Genomic DNA, 14,302 nt, shown 5'->3' with positions numbered 1-14,302 from the left:
ACTGGAGCCACCCTTCTACACTCGTCTAAGTAATTTTAACACTGCATCTAAGTCAATAAATGGACAGACCAAGGAAGTGTCCTAAACATCCCGAAACAAGCCCTTGAAAAAGGTTTTCCAACTGGTAGGCAAAGCTCTACACCCATGGCACATCACGGACTGACAAAGAGGTCACCAATGGGGTCGGCGATGTGCTTTAGGCGTGACTAGACCTTGAATGGGACATCAACTGAATAGGGCGCTGAAGCTTCCAAAAGGGGGGTGCCGGAGTATGAATGCAGTTTTGTGCTCAAAGCTAGACAAACCCTTTAAGATTTATGGTTTTTGTAGACCTATTTCTTGCCGAGGCAACCTTTGTCAATCAGGGATAGCCATTGTGTTCTGCACAACAACACATCCCCCCAAAGCTATAAGAATGATCCTAATCATACCGGACTACCCGGTCACCTCACTAATCTCTCCCAAACTATATTACATGGAAATAATAATCTTTAGTTACATAAAAGCAGAAAACACGATCACTGCTTATCTTCAGGTGGCCAACCAAAGGCCAAGTGCTCATGGCACCAAACGGGATGAGCGCCAAAGGAGTATCTATTCTTATTAAGCAAAGGCGCAGTCTCTTCACAGCTCGGCATTGTACACTTACATGTGCTAAGTCTCCCTGCAAACCAATCCATTATTTATCAGGCTTTACCCAGCAGAACAGCCGAGATTTCAATCATTTATTAAGCAAAGGGTCAGATTTGTCATCCTCAAAACCAGATCTCCTTGACAAATCCCACTGCTCGACAGAGCAAAAAACACAAGCAGTCTGTTTTATGTCAAGACAAAACGCCCAGGGGATAATATATAGTATTCTAGGCGGCCATTAACAGGACACGTCGATAGAGCGGGCCTTATCATATGCCAAGTCATGGGGTCCTATACTCAAATCAAAGGGATCCAAAAAAATTTGAAAATGTAAATTGATAATATAATATATAGAAATGGAGAAGATTTACTTATTCAAAAATAGAAAAGATAAAAAAAAAAAATTGCCGTCTCCTGCAGTTCCACAATATTCCACTAGATGTCTGACAAGAACATACAAAAACTTAGTATTCTGAGCGTAGCGGAGTCTCATTAAGACCGGGCACAGCTTCTACCGGCTCACCCCCTTGAGCATGATTATAGGAGGAATCATTCACTTCTCACCATTCATATCAATCGCACTGCCACTTCATGCTAGGCTACAGCTAGGCTCATGCTATTTTTTGCCCGCGCAGCTCCTCTACCCAGTGGGGTTTCCTTGACCGCAGAGCCATTTCCCGAAACGCGTTGATTGCGCGCTCTAAAAGCATTGATAATTGATCCCGCAGAACATATTGTAATGAGGTTTAACATGGTCAAAAACTCATCAGCGCCTTCAATATCACACTTTACAGGATACCGTTACATACGTGAAAAATAAGAGGCAAATTGTAAGATTTTTTTTTTTTTTGCAGCCTTTACCCTCGGGGGTCGTATATTCAAGTTAAGATTCCATTACCTATACAATGCTATCATATTTTTAAAGCTCAAGTCCATTTCCGCCAACATTTTATTTCTTAAAACTGTTCCGATGCAGCAAAAAAAATTAAAAAAATTAAAAAACAAACAACTTTAGTGGTCGTCTTCTCCATGGTTACAGACTACAAAATTTGTAGTCTGATCGTGCACACACTCTCCCACCTATTCTCTAATTCTTGTGAAGTCACCGAATTACCCCAGTAAAGTGACCGATAGAAGAACCTGACTGCAGGATCTGACTACACAGGGACTGTTTGTAGTCTGTAACCATGGTGACTACATTATCTGACTACACCGGGATTGTTTGTAGTCAGCAACCAAAGAAGGCTAATCGTACATTACCTGCTTTGAGGACCAATTTTTTAAATGCTAGAAACCACCTTTAAGAAACAACTGGATGATTCTTTTCTTTTGTAGAGATTAACTTTAATACGTAACTGGACAGCCACAAAGTTGGAACCAAAAACTGAGACAAACCCTTTAACCCTTGAATGTTTGTCTTAAAGGGGTTAAACATTTAACCTCATGTTTTTCTATATATATACACACACACACATCTATTAATAATTGTGCTCCACTTTCTTGATATGTAAAGTCAGTGGGTAAGAAGTGTCCTGCACCTCATCAGCTGTCTTTTTTGTACATAAAATGGCAGCACATGGATAGTCATGTGATCCTATCTGTCCAATCACCCTTCCAGGACCTTAACCTCTCTCAGTCATGAATACGGGAAGGTACTACCTGAAAGGTAGTTTGGTGATAGGCTGTTCAATATCACATGACCCGCCAGATGCTGCCATTTTATGGACAGGAACGGCAGCTGATAAGGTAAAAAACATTTCTAACCCCGGGGCTTGACTTTATATATACTGGTAAATGTTCTGCACTGGTTTCATGCAATGTAAATGGTCAGTTCCAGATGTCCTGCACTAAATGCACATTACCACAGAGCAACCGTTTAGAAAACTAGAACCGATAAAAATCAAACAAAGTGACAGGACGGCGCCGACAGATTTGTTCTTCCAACAGTTACCTCAGGTTAATACAGACTGAAGGGATATTAAGAGAGAATATTTGCTTTTGCTCTTCATCTGCTGCCGCTCTATGTGGGCGCCGCTTCTGAGCTACGAAAAAAAACAAATTCGGCATCCTGAATATGGGGAGGTTAAAAACCCCAGCGCTGTTTGACTGATGCATTATTTCTGTACTGGGAGTTGGAATTCACAGAGTTTTCTAATGCAATTTCATGTTGGCTGGAAAAGAGGGCGTGAAATAGGCCTTCAGGGCACCATGACTGACAGGCTGGGCCTAGCAGCGGGCCGCACACACTGGCAAGGAAGGTAAAACACTGTGACAGCTCATCACACAAAAATAGCCTGTGTGGTACATGGGTATTCCCAGAGTCCTCTATTATCTGCTGTGTCTTTCTCAGAGAATCACTCTCCGGAGACAAGGATTAAAAAAAATTTACTAACAGTCTGTTTTCTGCAGAGCATCAGCCGTGCGAAGCCGATACTGCGAATATACTCCTATACTGCGACAGGCTCTATCCTCCGTATACGGTAAAAATTATACGGTCACGAGATCAATAGATGAACAAAGCTTAAAGGGAAGGTCCACTTTAAACTCTCCTATTAGAAGGAATCACCGATGATAATGTGTAACGCACAGTGCCCCCACAGGCGAAGTAAGGCATTACATTGGACACAGGATACAGGATTATTGGGGGAGATTTATCAGAAGAGTCTGAGTGTCGAACTGTTCAAATAGTAACTCGTGCTCCAGTCACACATTACTCAAGGCCCTCGTTCTCGAAGGATCCAGGTATACCGACCTAACAGACACCACACTAGAGGAGATTTATCAGAAGTGTCTGAGGTAAAACTGTTGTAGTTGCCCATGGAAACCAATCAGAGATCAGCTTTCATTATCCCACAGCTGTTTATAAACTTAAAAAGCTGAGCTCTGATTGGTTTCCATGGGCAACTAGAACAGTTTTACCTCAGAATCTTCTGATAAATCTCCCCTATTGTGTGGTGTCTGTTAGGTCGGAGTACCCGAAGTCTTCGAGATTGAGGGTCCTTGAGTGATGTGTGAATGGAGCAGGAGTTACTATTAGAACAGTTCGACTCTCAGACACCACACAATAGGGAGGTTTGTCAGAAGTGTCTGTCGGTATACCTGGGGTCACACTCGGGACCATGACTTTAATTCCTTCATCAGTTCCATTTAAGTGAATAGAGAACAGCTATTTTTGTGGAGGTCCCCATGGTTAATACCACAGGGACCAAATTAGGGCATACATTAGCAAGGTTAACTAATTATTTCAGACCACGATGAGGTCTTCAAATTTGCACCAACAGGAAAGCTCATGATAAGAAAAATCTAACCTCCAAAAAAAAAAAAGATTAAAAAAAAAGAGTTTTTAAAAAAAAATTTTAAAGGAAATCTTGGCGAGAATACAGAACTTTACTAATTCCTGTCGGGAAGAACTAGGTCAGATCGAAAAGCTGCCAAAAATCATCAAAAAAAATTAAATGATGCATGCCAAAATAAATTTAAAAAAATTAATTCTGGTTTATTGGAAAGTCAGATTCATCATACATTAAAAAATTTTTTTTTAAAAAAAAAAAGGATTTTTGTAACTTATTAATATTACAATCTGAGTTTGCATTGCATTTTTTTTTTTCAAAATTGACGATAACGTAGGAAAAAAACGTGAAGAATACTTTTCTTCTTTGCGAATTTCCCCATTTCTCAAATTCTTCGATTTTCTGGATTATCGGACGCCGGATTAAAGGGATTTCTTTGTGTGTGTGTAAATACAGAGGGACAGAACTCTTCTTGTCAGTAAATCATTAGTTCCGCCACATGCACTGGAATTCCTTGCACAATTCTCCTCCCCTTCAGGTTTGCACGGCTAAGCTTTCCCCGCTGAGCCACTAACTTAGGACAGCCAAAATATTCCGGCTCCATTTCCAAACAGATGTTCCTCTCATCTCCCTCTCCCACACTACAGATGGTTCAGACCTTCTCAGAATTTCGGAGTCAGGTTTCCTTCACACAGACGTAGTCAACCCATCACGACGCAGCTGCTGGAGGACTACATGTGCCAGCGAAGCCGGACAGCTACAGATTTAAAGGTACTACACACCTTAGTGTATTTCCAATCCCTTTAAGGCTATAAATCTGGAAGGCTTCCTTATACTATGGATATAATTAGAACCTAGAGAGAGCTTGCCGTCTGCGCTGATGATTTACCTCCTAGATAAATGTCCACCATCCGTATCGCCAGGAAGGGGCCACATTAACAAGCTCCAACCTTCCTACACAAATCAATAATGTCAATGGACAGCTTTCAATCACTAATGGAGAAATCATTTGCTCCAGTAAGTGAATAGAATTAACCTTAGGAATAAAAGGCTCGATACTGAAAAGAGTGGTAAAAATAACATACACGAGTGGCTATAAACCGGGGAATACAGAGGCCCAACCGGGGGAAAAATATACTCCTATAGAAGCCCCCTACTGAGAAAAAAACTCTCATACAGGTCTATAGTAGGACACAAGATAGCGAAAATCATAGCTACTATGCATCAGGAATGCACACAAACATCTAAGGGTTAACAGAAGAGTGCACCACTTAGGACCCCCCCATCTATAAAGCAAGTCAAGAATTTTTATACTTTGGAGGCTCCAGCAATGACATCAATTATATAGATTTTGACAAAACGGTGTAATGCCTTCTTTCTACCTGTGGAGGCAGTGTAGGAAAGCTCAAAACCTCCACAAATCACTTGAGAAAAGCAAGCGATCAGCTGATTGACAGGGGACCCTTCCTTATGATTCCATTATTCATATAGAGCACACAGATTACTCAGCGCTGCACAGATCTTGCCAAATCGGTCCCAGTCCCCAATGGGGCTCACAATCTAATCAGCTCACCAGTATGTTTTGGAGTGTGGGAGGAAACCGGAGGACCCGGAGGAAACCCATGCAAACACAGAGAAAACATACAAACTCTTTGCAGATGTTGACCCTGGGACTTTTACCCAGGTCCCCAGTGCTGCAAGGCTATAATGCTAACCACTAATCCACTGTGCTGCTCCTGTTCTTGAAAAAAAATGTATTTTTTACAGCGTTAAGAGACAACGCCTCTAAGGATTCAACTAAAAGAGACGGGTAGGTTCATATTTTTTGTGCCAATAGACTATTATATAATTCATTACTTTCTATACATTTTCTTTTAATCATTATTAGATTTTTTAATCTATTTTTTATGTATAAATTTTGTGTGATATGTATTATACTTAATTCCTTATGCATCTTCGTTCCAAAGACCGTCGCGATGAGGAGGCGCTGGCTCACAGAACCCTCATCCAGGAACCAAGAGGTGATCAGAATGATGTAGGATGCCGGTGCTCCCGAGCCAACGCCTGTAAATCTGCCCTGGCTGTCTAAATTTTCATGAGTTTGTAGCCATTGATTACGGTTACGGTGGTAGATGCCGCCCCGTGTTACACCCCAGGAGGTCATTAAAATGAGATGTACATCTCAAAGTAACTTTTCTGTTAAAATATCCTAAATAAATTGATGTTCTCATCAGTTGCTCCTGTCACAAATTGCAAGATCGAATCCAAAAAGATTGAAAAACAAACGAGAGATGCAAAACAATAATTCTGGTGACCTTGCAAAAAATTTAAAGGAGACGTCTCAGAGACGTAACCTTAAGCCGGTGTAAAATGACCCACAGCCTTTCTTGTATGTCAGAGATGCCATTAGGATTCTCTGAAATTTTAAAATGTTTATGTGATTTGGGAGAGAGGGGAGGGGGGGTGGTCTAAAACATACAAAAAAAAAACAAAAAAAATCTTGCATTCACCTCCTCCTCCGGTGCCCACGTCCAACCTCTGCATTACTTTGTTGCAAATACTTGGCAGGGGTCGGGATAGGAGCACCGACCTCTGTAAAACAAACAAAGGTTAGCAGTGCCGGATGGAGAAGCGGCAATATGGGAGCGCCGAAGGAGATTAGTTTTACTTTTTTTTGTAAAGCCCTCCAAGCTGTATATAATATTTTTAAAAAGCCCACAAAATACATTTAAAGTTTAAAGGCTTGGTAACACCCATCATCTCAAAACTTAATTTAGATACGACTGCTCACTCCTGGTGTGTCCCAAATAAAACCTTTCCAATGTTTGAGTATATGGATTACAGAGCGTGAGGAAACCATAAAGCAGCCCTCCACCATAGCTCAGAGAACATGGGCCGCTCCTGCCAGTGGTGTTTGGCATCATTTATTCCTCAGCTGAGAGCTCGCACATCCCAGGCTGAAGCCACTTGGGAGCAGGGTTGTTCAGCCAAAGGCTAACTGAAATGTATGACCATATTTGGTTAGCGTTCAGTCATGTGACTATTAAGCCCTGCCCACATAATAGGCTGCTCCTGCCAGTGGCATTTGGCAATGGTCTGGGCTCCGTAGAGAACACGCATTCTTGGCTGGGAGGGCGGTTGGGAAACGGGTTGCCCAGAAAAAAAATCCATCTGTAGTGCATGACCAGATTTGCTTAGTTAGTGTTGAGTCATGTGACTGTTAAGCACCGCCCATCATAGCAGTGATTTTCAATAGCGGTTGGATAACGATTTTTTTTTTTTTAATACCTAGCGAACGTTTTAAAACCCAGAACCAGGCCCAACAGCTTCCTCAATGTATAAAATAGAGTTCCCCTTTAAGGTTTCACAAACATAGTAACAGGATTATGGGACAGGCAGAGGGGGAGTTTTTGTCACTTGGATTTTCCCTAATAACCTATCCTCTGTAACTACCTTCTCATACTTCATTTTCTATACATCAGCATGACAGATCCGTTCCGTCAGATTGCAATATGGCCACTGAACACAAATTAAGTGACAGAAACCCTCCTGCCTCTGACCCCCGTAATGGCTGAAACACATTTCTCAGCTAACAAGGGAACACACGTCACCAATTTTCGTGAACAGTGTAATATGGTAGGAAAAGGGGAAAAAAAATCCTGGTATCTAAAGGTGTTTTCATTACATCCTGCAGCATGGGATGTGTATCCGGAACAGAGGGAAAACCAAGTCACAGGAATTTTTTTCCCCTTTCAAGCATTACAATTATAACGATTGTATATAATCCCCATGCGTACCACCGGGGAACGCCATTTTACAGCTGAGAAAGCCAAATTTAATTTTTTTTTTTATCTCTGCTGAGATAGCAAGAAGGAGAACTGGTGCTCGGAGGCTAAAAAAAACTGAAAAAAATTATGGATTTTCACGACAGATTCCTTTAAGGGAAATTTACACGACCATTTACATCGAGAAAGAAGAGTTTCTAGGAAGTTCCCTTCCCGTTTACGACCTACTAATGGTGATGTTGGATGGTTCCTCTATGGTAATTGGTGCTTGTCCTGGCAAAAATCCATCACTGTTTAGAACAATAGAAAAAAAATTCCGGATGTAAACCAGGCTTGGGTAAGGTGAAGGTTCCTCTCGTACAACCATAGATGGTCCACAACCCAACTGTACAAACTTCAAGTGGACATTGTAACATTCCAGACCCAAGAAGCTCAACGTCCTCCAAGGCTTCTCCCAGAACCTGTAGCAACACATGTGCATCCACCCGCTCCCCAGGAGATGTCTAAAAATGTAATTAACCAATTAATTTGCAAATATATTCTAATTTATTCAAGGCAGATTTCCTGGTGTTAAATTATCTGACAGTGAACCATATGCAAAGTACAGGGAGAGGACTTCATTCACAGCAAATGTGACTCAAAACCAGGAATAAAAATGGTATTTGCTCGATGCTCGCCCCACTCCCTTCACCGCTAATGAGAAAATGTGTTTGCGCTTCCGTCATTTTAATTTGTTTTTCCATGTTTTGGGTAAACCTGAGATAAATACTATTGATTACCCGGCACGGCTGCGTACACACAGCTTAAAAGTCAGATTTTTGGCCAAGAAAGTATTAGGCTCTTAGGGAAACAGGCCGCTCGTGCTCAGACCCCACTCAACTGCACATTACCGAAAATAACGGCTAGGGAAGCAGGCCACACCTCCAACGACTCCACTCACTGGCACATTACCGAAAATAAGGGTTAGAATAGTAGGCTCCTCCTCTGACCCCACTGAGGGGTACATTACCAAACATAATGGTTAGGGAAGCAGGCCACACCTCCAAAGCCCCACTCACTGGCACACTAAAAATAACGGTTAGAATAACAGGCTCCTCCTCTGACCCCACTCATGGGTACATTACCAAAAACAATGGCTAGGGAAGCAGGTCACATCTTCGACGACCCCACTTACAGGCACATTACCGAAAATAATGGTTAGAGAAGCAAGTCACACCTCCTCTGACCCCACCCAGCAACTAGCCATGGGGACACCAATAAAAGCCATGGCTAGTTGCTAGGGCCGCCAATTTGCTGGATTGGCTGTTCGGCCACTAATTTGTCAATACGTCAGGGTCAGGCAGCCAAACCCGATCCCAAACATTGGGTGTGCTCATCTCTAGCAATGAGCCATGTAACACAAATGCTACAAGTACACCCAGCCTTACGGACATACCCAACATTCTTATGATAGATAGCGTGGTGACTGCTCGGACACTACCCAACTTATACTCCAAACCCCATCATGTTGGATCCAAAATACACAACTGATGCACATGAATAACCCAAGAACTAAAATTTTACGGGTAAGCATCGGTAAATAGATACACCAACGACAGAAAACTTTATGTACCGTATGACCAGAATCTGTTAAAGGAAACTACAGGCCTGGGGATAGGAGCGAATTTTTCCCTCATTGTCAATAGGGTGTAATACAGTGCCAGTTGTATGCACCATATGGCGACTATACACACGCGAGGCCTTACATCGTCTCATCCCACAAAACCCCTAATGGAAATAATTTTCCCATACAACTTTCTGCTGCAGCACTTGTCGGCAATGTGTACAAATACTTGCAATAATTTGCTATTTATGGTCCATAGCAATTTAGCGTATTCAAAAAAAATAATTTTTTTTCCCGCCTGTGCAAACAGGAAAGGTAAAAACACCCATTACACGATAAAAGAACGGTGTTACAAGGTCTAGTGTTTCTCCTTTACCGCCGCTGCAAAATATAGTGGGAAGCCGGTGTGTGTGGATTATGTGCTTGGTACGGGCAAGATACGAGGTTAGGAAACATATCCTACTGGGTCAACCGCCAGACTGTACCGGAGGAAAAACCCTGATGTGTAATTTAACATGCAAGGCAAATTGCTAGGTTGCTCTGAAATGCCTAAATTATAAACAGCGTACGCCGCTCAATGAACGCGCCATACATCTGCAACGCGCCGTGGCTGGAGAAAAATAGCGGAAAACACACACAGTACCGCCGCCCCATTCACCGCGTGAGGAGGGGGGGGGGGGAGAGAGCGTGAGCAAGGCCGCCACTACAGCACGGCCGATCCAAACAATACGTTACCAAGCCAGTCAATTATTACTAATTACCCAATTACTCGGCCAAGACATAATACTTAACCGCTCGAGGGTAACACAATATCTTGTAAAATGGACTCATTTGAGCAAACGATGTGAAAAAAAAAACTTTTACGGAGAGCAGACACTGAAAAACATTTTTTATTTTTTTAGGAAAATATAAATCAGATTTTTTTTTTTCTACTGCGCAACACATTTAGGACACGATTGAATTTGTTCCAGTGGCTAATGAGGGGAAAAAAGCTTTCGGAAATGACATTTTTTCTGTCAATCAGGCTGTTGTACTATTATAACACAAGTGAGGATGGGAGATTTATGGATAGTACGATCTGTGTATTCCAACTTTAACCGTTTTCCAGAGCAGCCAATCAGAGCTTAGGTTTAGTAAACGCTAGTCTAGAAACCGCACTGGGATTAGTTGGTTTCAATTAAGCCACTCCCCCTTTCTATATAAACGGGACACGCGATTGATCTGTTAAAAAGTCGAGTGTGTCGTCGTCAGAGACGGTTTTTTAACTTCTTTCATGGGCAGGTATCATAGTCTATATACGGTTGAAAAAAAGACTCATGTCCATCAAGTTCAACCAAGGAAGGGAAGGGATTGGATGAGGAAGGGAAGGGATTGGATGAGGAAGGGATTTAGGGGAAACAATTCTATATAACATAACTATCAATGTTATTTAGGTGTAAAAAGGCATCTAGACCCTTCTTGAAGTTCTCTGCTGCCCCTGCTGTGACCAGCGCCTGAGGCAGGCTATTCCACAGATTGACAGTTCTCATAGTCTTACTAAAAGGCCTAAAAATCTACACAACACTGGACAACATGTCACCCAGGAAGCCTCTCGCCCACAGAAAGAATATTCCAAACCTTTAGAAGAGCCATGTAGAAATCAGACCAAAAGATCTCCAGCCTGTTCTGTATTTCGTTCATGCCCCAGAGGCGAGCAAAGCACATGTCGAAAACATTCAATAAGTTCTCGACTGCTGGTTGACTGCTGAAGATTGTGACTCGTCTGTGGCACACGGAAAAAAATTATCATTATAATCCTGCACCGGCAGGCAGCCAGTCAGCGGTATAATGCTCCGGATTAGGTTTTCGGCACCTAACGATATAGAATAGAAGATGAAGGTGATGAAGGGTGAAGAGTCAGCAGCAGATTTGCCGGCGTGTCCCGAGAATGAGGCAGTAACATGGGCGCATCCCGGGAACCACATATCAAAATCCAGCTTTTCCTTGACAAATCCCTGACAAACGGAGGGATTTTCACACCTGTCTCTCGCTCCCAGGCCACCTAAAAAAAAGTCTGCTGCTAATCCCACCGCAAAAACATTACATATTAAATACACATGTGATTGGCAGGGAAGGCATTACTGACGGATTAACACTTTAGGCATCGAGGAGCATGGAACAAATCGAAAAACCAAGGTAGGATTCATCCAAAAAAATAACGGACACAAATTAATGGAAAGCTAATCAATATAAGTGGCCTTTACTCTGCAAGGGAGGTAAAGAAGTATTTTTTAAAAATTACTCATTTTAGTAAAATAAAATTTAGTTTTAAGAGTAAAAAAACTTTAACATGTACAAAAAATGAGGGAAAAAACCCAAAAAAGTAAAAAAAGTTTACCAGACAATAAAAAGGGCCAAACAAAATAAAATTGGAAAAAAAAAACACCAAAAAAAACAAACAAACACCAAAACATTAGAGTTTATAAACTTTCTAGTAAATTTAAAGTAAATCTACCACCAGGATGAAGGACTGTATGCAAAAGAACCGTTGTACAGTTGAGGCCGGCAAACTTGGTGCGACTGTTTCGTGCCGGGAACGGGAATCTTAAAGCGCATCTACCATCAGGATGTATGCAAATGAGCCTGAGGGGCACATAGCTCCATAGTTGTTAATGGAACCTGGAGCCCCTCAGGCTCATTTGCATACATCCTGGTGGTAGATGCGCTTTAAGATTCCCGATCCCGGCACGAAACAGTCGCACCAAGTTTGCCGGCCTCAACTGTACAACGGTCCCCAAGCCTAGCTCAATGATGGAATTTGACAAATATTTTTATGCCTCTATGAGAGATAAGCAAACCCGATGTTCCCGCTTCAGTAACACCCTTGGCCAATCATAGACATGGCTACTTGCTAGGGGCATGAATTTGCCAGATTTGGCAGAACTTTGGGGTCCGATCAACTCTACACTCTACTATGCTCCATTGTATGGTGGATTCCGCATAGAACTTATACACATCGTTTCCATAATACGGGAACTTACACGTATAGTTAACCATTCCACCCCTCCCCATATGACATACCCCCAGCCTCTTCTCGAAAGTGGCCCTACACACACAGTAGAGTCATAGCACAAATTATTAGAACATTTACACTGTCACGAGTTAATTGCTAGTTAACAATATTGTGATAAAATTGGATAATCTCTAAGGAAAGGAAGGTGTTTGTAGAGTCTGAATACAAGATAATTATACACCGTGGATAATTGTGTCCCTGTAACTAACAGCACTATCGCTGATCTATGGAAACTGTTATTACCATCGGCTGCCTCCTTAAAGGGGTTGTACAAGATTACAGAAAAAAAAAAAAAAGTGTCCTCCATTCCCAATACCTGTACTGTAGCTAAATGTAGTGACCGTACACAGGAAGCTGCTGAGCTCCCTCTAGTGGTGGTAGTTGGAAGGCAATTATCCGTCATAACGGTCTAAAGGGCCGATTTGAAGCCTCGTGTTAGATGTTTGGAGGGTTGCACAATTTTATCTAAGAATTTTTATGGCTCTTAGGCCTAGGGCGAAGTAATTTCAGTCCTACCCAAGATGAATCAGGGCTTTAACGCAAGTTTCCTATTCTTTATCAGTAGGGGAAATTAGACTTTAAGCTCCTCTAGAGGTTAAACAGATGTGGAAATAAATCAGATCTTTCCAAGCAGCGACCGCAGGATGTGGTAAGGGTCAAAACATGTAAAATGTGAAAAAATATATAATAAAATACATAAAATAGTGATAAAAAAGGTCAATTGGTAGAGATTAACCAATATTACTACTAAGGTATCATAGTACAGGCAGTCCCTGACTTAAGGACACTCGACTTACAACCCATAGTTACAGACGGACCCCTGTGACCTCTGGTGAAGTCTCTGGATGTTACTATAGTCCCAGGCTGCAATGATCATCTGTAAGGTGTCTGTAATAAAGCTTTATTGATAATCTTTGTTCCGACGAAGGCACAAAAATTTTGAAAATTCAATTGTCACAGGGACAAAAAAATTTTTGTCTGGAGATAAAATTATAAAATATATCAGTTCCGACTTGCATACAAATTAAACTCCTAAAGAACCCAACCTGGGGACTGCCTGTATATGCCCAAAGGTCACAAGAATTTCTCCTACTTTAGCGCACAAATGGGTTTCATGAGTGGATGTGTCCCAGTGACTGGCACCACAGGTACTTTCCGTTCAGGCCTCTTGGACTCAAAGTTATTCCCCTTCTCAGACCGACAAAAAAATAAAATAATTCCATTTCAGTTTGGAAGAAAACGGCAGTAAATCGTCCAAAATTATCAATGATTATGGGTAAGGGCTCCTGCTATTCTCCTGGCCAGAGAATAAATCGGGTTCTGAGAAGCCGAATACAAGGAAATTGCAAATCCTACAGAAATAATCAAAGGACGGGGGAAACAAAAAGTATATACTTTATATAATAGCTGAAGGTTGAGCTGCTGCTTTACTGAGGTTCCAGTTTTCTTAAAAAAAAAAAAATCAGTTTTATGGTGTCCCTCTATAAAACTTCCTGGAAATATATTACCCATTGACTTGTCTATTGCATGTAGCCCCTCAAAATCTGCAATATTTTTTTATTAAGATCTGCTCTATCCTACACTGCCCAATATCCAAAACCATTGACAAGCAGAATAGTACAATTGTGAATAGATTTATGCATTTCCAGGAGGGATAATGGAGGGACATAATAATAATAATAATGAGGGGGAGGAAGAGGGAGGAAGGACGTGGAAGAGGGAGAAAGGACGTGGAAGAGGGAGAAAGGACGTGGAAGAGGGAGAAAGGACGTGGAAGAGGGAGAAAGGACGTGGAAGAGGGAGGAAAAAAAGAGGAAGAGGGAGGAAAAAAAGAGGAAGAGGGAGGAAAAAAAGAGGAAGAGGGAGGAAAAAAAGAGGGAGGAAAAAAGAGGGAGGAAGGAAGAGGAGAAGGGGGGAAGAAGAGGGGGGAAGAAAGAGG

The 14,302-nt window shown here is 41.8% G+C and overlaps 1 protein-coding gene across 1 annotated transcript in view; it reads right to left on the bottom strand.

Annotated features, from left to right (window-relative positions):
- Positions 1 to 14,302, bottom strand: part of EXT1 (exostosin glycosyltransferase 1) — a 192,844-nt gene that overhangs the window by 34,877 nt on the left and 143,665 nt on the right. The window lies entirely within an intron of this gene.

This window comes from Engystomops pustulosus, chromosome 5 (assembly GCF_040894005.1).
Source record: "Engystomops pustulosus chromosome 5, aEngPut4.maternal, whole genome shotgun sequence".
Taxonomy (NCBI): domain Eukaryota; kingdom Metazoa; phylum Chordata; class Amphibia; order Anura; family Leptodactylidae; genus Engystomops; species Engystomops pustulosus.
Note: the sequence above shows the minus strand (reverse complement) of the source record. Positions and strands in the feature narration are given on the sequence as shown.